The sequence below is a fragment of the Hevea brasiliensis genome, chromosome 8 (assembly GCF_030052815.1).
Source record: "Hevea brasiliensis isolate MT/VB/25A 57/8 chromosome 8, ASM3005281v1, whole genome shotgun sequence".
Classification (NCBI taxonomy): domain Eukaryota; kingdom Viridiplantae; phylum Streptophyta; class Magnoliopsida; order Malpighiales; family Euphorbiaceae; genus Hevea; species Hevea brasiliensis.
The window spans coordinates 11,895,334-11,901,478 of record NC_079500.1 but is presented as its reverse complement, the minus strand read 5'-3'; the positions used below and the strand labels follow the sequence as shown (position 1 = coordinate 11,901,478).

Sequence of the window (6,145 nt, the reverse complement as noted above, 5' to 3'; positions counted from 1 at the left end):
TTAAAATTACTCGTTAACCAAATCAATATTATAGCTTTATTTTAACAGCCATGACACTCACGGATATATCTTTTTGGCCATATTGATACATAAGCACCTCTTAACTAAATCACTACAAAAAAAAAAGAAAAAAAAAGAAAAATCGATTTTGTAATTAATTATTGTAATTGACTGAAATTGATTGCTATTTAGTAATTAATTTTGCAGTCAATTTATGATTTTTAATTTTTTTTAGTAAAATAATTAATGTTAAAAAAATTTAGCAACTTATTCAAGAATCGGTTATTATTAATAACCGACTTATAATTGGTTACTAAAATTAGTTGCTAATAGCAACCGATTTATAATTGATTATTAGATCGGTTGTTAATCAATATTAAAAAAATCTTAAATATATAATTAGTAACCGATTATAAAACTGATTGTTAACGGCAACCGATTTATTAAATCAATTGTTAAATTAAAGAATTATTTTAATTGACTCTAAAATTAGCAATCAAAATTGGTTGCAAAAATTAGTAATTGATTTGCAATCAATTGTTAAAATTGGTTATTATTTGTAACTGATTCTTTGTTAGTAACCGATTTTTGCAATCAATTATAAATCCGTTGCTAATTTTTTTCCTCCAAAAATTCTCCTTAATTTTTTTTTCGCTTTTTTGTAATTTGCAACTAATTTACGAATCAACTCCTAAGAGCAACCAATTTTCGCAACCGATTTTTTCTTCTAAAAATTTTCGTTTAATTTTTTATTTTTTTTAATTTGCAACAAATTTTCAAATTAGTTGCTAATTGCAATCGATTTTGACAACCGATTAAAATTAATTACTATTAGCAACTGATTTTACAATCAATTTTTTCTCCAAAAATTTTCACCTAATTTTTTGTTTTTTTTTTAATTTGTAACCAATTAAAATCAGTTGATATTATCAATCGATTTTACAACTGATTTTTTGCCCTAAAAATTCTTGCTTTTTTTTGTTTTTTTATTTTGATTTGCAATCGATTTCAATCAGTTGCTATTAGCAATCGATTTTGCAACCAATTGCGAATCGGTTATAAAATTTTCTCCCTAAAAATTTTCACATAATTTTTAAAAAAAATTAACAACCAATAATCGATTGCTAAAATTAGTTGCTAATTCACTTATATAAACTACTATTTATTTTTCTCTCTTTCTTCTTTTTTTTTTCTTATTCTTTTCATCATTTTTTTCATTTTCATTTATTTTATTCATCATTTTTTTAAAATATTTTTTTATTTTTTTTCTCATCTATTTCCTTTATCATTTTTTTTTCTTTTTTATCTTTTTATTTCTCATATATTTTCTTATTTATAATCTTTTTCTTTCTCATATATTTTCTTTTTTATCATCTTTTTCTTTATCATCTACTTTCTTCATCATCTTTTTCTTCCTTATCTTTTTTTCTTTCTCATCTTTTTTATTTTATTTATTTTTCTTTAACATAAAAAAAAAATTTTGGTATAAATATATTTTTGGTTAGTAAATTTTTAGTAATATTAATTTTTAGTAATTTTTTGTTATAATATATATATATATATATGGTAATTTTTTTTAATAATTTATCTTATAAATATATTTTTATATATAATTTTTTGTTAATATTTTTTATAAGAGTTATTATTAGTAATTTTTTATAATATTTTTACATTAATTTTTAGTACTATTTTCATTAATAATTTATTATTTTATTAATTTTTGAAAATTTTATTTATTTGAATTTTTCATTTCTTATTTGGAAATTTAATTTTTTTTGTAATTTTTTAAAAATTAACAACGGACTTTTCAATTGTTAAATTAGTTGTAAAAAACAATCGATTTATAAAATAGATACAAAATTATAAAATTAAAAATACCAAATTTTTTGCCACTGATTATGTTTCAATAGCTATAAGCAACCGATTTTGGTTATTAAATCAGTTGCTATTAGCAACAGATAGTTTTTTTACTAAAGTTTTATTTTTTTTAAATTTAATTAATTTAGCTACCAATTTGATTACCGATTGCTTTTTGTAACTAAACTCATTGCAATTGATTGAACCTGTTGCTAAATCGATTAGCAACTAATTTGATCAGTTGCTAATCTCATTTTTTTTAGTGAATACTTAAACTATTTAAGATTTAATTTTCGATAGTTTTACTAAATAATTAATTATTTATTTTTAAATTAACTTATCAATCGAAAAATATATTTTAAGTTAAAAATAAGTAATTAAAACAAGCACCGTTTATAAGTGGCTTATAAGTATTTTTAATAAAAATTATATCTATTCTCTTAAAAGAACTTCAATACTATATAAAAATTTCATCATAATACAATATACATTTTCTAAAATCATATTTAATGCAATCTAGATACAATGCTTTTCTTTTAAGCCGATAACAACTCTATTGTTGCATGCTTAAGCTCTCCACCACTCTTTGGGAAGCAAACAGTGTTGCCGATTCCTTAGCTAAACAGGGTGCTTTTCGATCCTCTGAACTTGTTGCTTCCCTCTGAATTCTTTGTATGCTGTTGCTCTGGTTTTGTCTTTTGTCAATGATTTAGTTGCTCCTTAGGATCGGGTGTATGATATCAGGGGAATGCTGCATGTTTCTTTTCATTTTTCCTTTTAATAAAATAATTTTTGCTTGTTTAAAAAAAAAAATACCAGATTAATAGATATAATTAAAATAACATACTAGCAGTTAGCTTGTCGGAACAATATATTGTAATTAACAAAGTTAAGAGACATATACACAATAAACAGAACATCATGGGACAAAAAAAAAACATATCGCCATACATATCATAGAAAGCTAGATTATTGCACATCTTGAAAACTAAGTAGAAATTGAAGTTGCAGAGCTTGTGGAAAGAGGGTTGACACTTAGCCCGAATTGAAGGCCTCAGACACACCAGCACCAAGGGATGAAGATCCCGAAAACGTATTCATGTTGTCATGATAAGAAGCAATATTTTCCGGCATGGGCATCTCTAGTTGCAATTTGGGCAATGGAGCTCTGGCATTGAGTATATCAAGAGCTTCCCTAATTGATGGTCGATGAGAATGATTTGGATGAGCACAAGCAAGCCCAACCATAATCAATCGTTCCATCTCCTCCCGAGCATAGCTTTGCTCTAATTGGGGATCGGCTGCACCAAAAATATTTCCTCTTCTATACTGCTTCCAGACCCACGCCACCAATTTCACCTTAAATTTTACACCGTTTTCATTAACTACTACTTTTAAAGCAGGGCTTCCAGTTGCTATTTCCAAAGCAACTACACCAAAGCTATAGACATCTGATTCTCTGGTAGCCTTGCCGGTTTGCAGATACTCCGGGGCTACATACCCTGTAGTCCCGATCAACCTTGTAGTGTCTGAGCCTTGGCCATGCTCAACGAACGTAGCCAGCCCAAAATCACCAAGCTTAGCATTGAAATTAGAATCCAGCAAGATATTGCTTGACTTGATATCTCGATGCAGTACACATTGTTCACATTCTTCTTGCAGGTAAAGCAATGCCGAGGCCAAGCCCAAAGCTATGCCATATCTATTCTCCCAAGTTAGCAGGCATGTTTTGTTAAAAAGATAGAAATCCAAGCTCTTATTTGGCATGAACTCATAGATAACGAAAAGTTCTTGCTTGTTGCGGCACCGGCCAATAAGTTGGACCAAGTTCTTGTGCCTCAAGCGGCTGATGGCTTTCACTTCTAATACATATGCTTTTAAGCCCTGATGAGACTCTGAAGTAATAATCCTCTTCACGGCAACACAGGAATTATCACTCAAAATACTAATATATACCCTTCCAAACCCTCCCTTTCCAAGCAGTCTTTCAATCTCAAAGTTGTTGGTTGCAAGAACCAATTCCTTGTAGAGAAAGCTCCTTGGTCCGGTCTTCTTCTCAAAATCGTCATTTGCGGTGCCAGGCCCATTTTCTCTCTGTCTTCTCCTCTTCTTGCAATAGCCATACCAAACGAAACCCAAAATTGACAATACCAAAATCAGTGTGCCACTAATTCCCAAAAGAGCCCATATCCATCCTTTGTTCTCTCTTTTTCTAGAGACAACCGCGGTGGGCCTGACCCCTTGTTTGTGGCTGCCTAAATTTTCATTAACTTGCAAGGTTGAGGTAAAATTCCAAGTGTGTGTCATGCTCCTCAAATAACTTTATAGCGGTGGCTGCTGAGAAGCCTACCGTAACCCATTCTGTTAAATATTCTCTAAAATCTACAATATAATGAAGGTTATACGAATATTTTCCCGTGTAATCTTCATAACCATTAGTTACAAGAACACTTAAATTTTTTGAACTGGAATTATATTCAATCCAAGCTTGAATTTCTCCTCCATTAGCTATATCATTCTGTGTCCAGTTTGTGACATCGACAGAGGACAATGAGTTGAGATCAATACCTACGTGATCATTTCTATCTGCAGGATCCCAATTAGGACTCTAGCCAGGGTCAAATTCAACGGCAACAAATGAACAATGGTAGAGCTCAAAAGGCCAAGACGTCCGCCTCCTGACGAACGCTCAAGTTTAGAACCATTGTTGGCGAAGAATGCAAATCCATTGCCTCTGCTCTCATTACCGTTGGAATTGATAGCGAAGGAAAAATAAGTTTTGAAGTCTGCAATATTGCCAGAATTGTCCCAAAGGTGAATTGGTTTGTAATATGTGGCTCGACCGACGCTAGCATCAGAGCTCAGCTGATCAAAGCTTTTGGTGAGTTTAATGTATAGATCTTTGGCATATGCGTCTCCCTCCAACTTAATCTGTGTCATATTATTTGGGCTGAATTCGTTGAAGCTAAAAGCGGTTGTTTCAGTGGAAGATTGAACTTTGAAAGGGAAGAATGTAAACAAGAATAGGATAATGAATGTGCAGAAAGACAAATGTTTGGAGGATTCCATGGATGGGGAGGGCTTTGGGAGCTTGAGGAGAAATTGCTTGCGAGTTTACTTGTAAGCATACTTTCATCCCCTGCCTGTACACTCGCTCCAGCTTGCAGAGTCTAGACCACGGCCTTCAAGTTAACAATATAAATTCATATTTACAATATTAGTTATTTGTTAATTAAACATAAAATATTTAAATTTAAATGAGTTAAACAACTGAAAATTCATGTCAACATTCACTACATCAAATCAATAAATTAAGTATCAAATATGAATGAGTATAGAATACATCTTAGTTATTGATTAATTAATTAAAAAATATTTGACATTTAAAAAATATTTAACATTTACATTTTTATTTAATAAAAATTAAATAAACAAGTTAATATGCCATTGAAATATTGTATTTATAATTTTTAGATTTTTCAATTTTTAACAATTTTAAAAAATAAAATAAATATTAACATTTATATAATTATTCTAAAAAGTTAAAAATTTTCAATATTAGTATTTTTGTTAAATTAAACAAATTAAAAATATCAACTTAACATAAACTAAAATACATTTGGTGTAAAAAAGTATATTTTTTTATAGATAATTTATAAAAATATGCTAAATATATAAAAATAACCATTTATATCATGTAAGAAAAATAAAAATAGTTACTTTCAACAAACAATAGTTATCAGAGCCATTACACATGTATATTAAATGTTGGAATGCTATGCTTCAACTAATTTGTTGAACGAGTCTCTTTAGTTTTCTTGGAGAGCGGTACCAATTTTTCAAACTTATTTATATTAATTTCATTAAATTTTTATATTTATTTATTGACTTTTTACAATTATTATGATATTATTCCCTAATTCATTATAATTACTCACTATCTCAACTATTTTTTACTTATAAAAATGTCACGACCCAACCTATGGGCCGGACAGGCATTAGGACCTGGGCCGACATAAAGCTCCTGAAGCTCGTAGTAAGTCTTACTGTTTTCAAATCCATAACCAGGCCCACAATTTGGGCCCAATATGCATAGAAAATAATTTAAAACAAACTGTTATAATTTCATTTCGGGCCAACTTAATCTAGTAATCATCAGAAACTGAAATTAGGGAAGCCCAGCTCAACTTTGTTATATCATTTACAAACTATTTAAAACTCATAAAAAATTTTCATTTATTAATACAAAAACTTAAATTCACGCAGTCCCTGACAGGATTAATACTAC

General features: G+C 29.3%; 1 pseudogene; it reads right to left on the bottom strand.

Moving 5' to 3' along the window:
• Positions 1–2,792: 2,792 nt before the first annotated feature.
• On the bottom strand, positions 2,793–5,002 carry LOC131182487 (receptor like protein kinase S.3-like; annotated as a pseudogene).
• Positions 5,003–6,145: the final 1,143 nt, after the last annotated feature.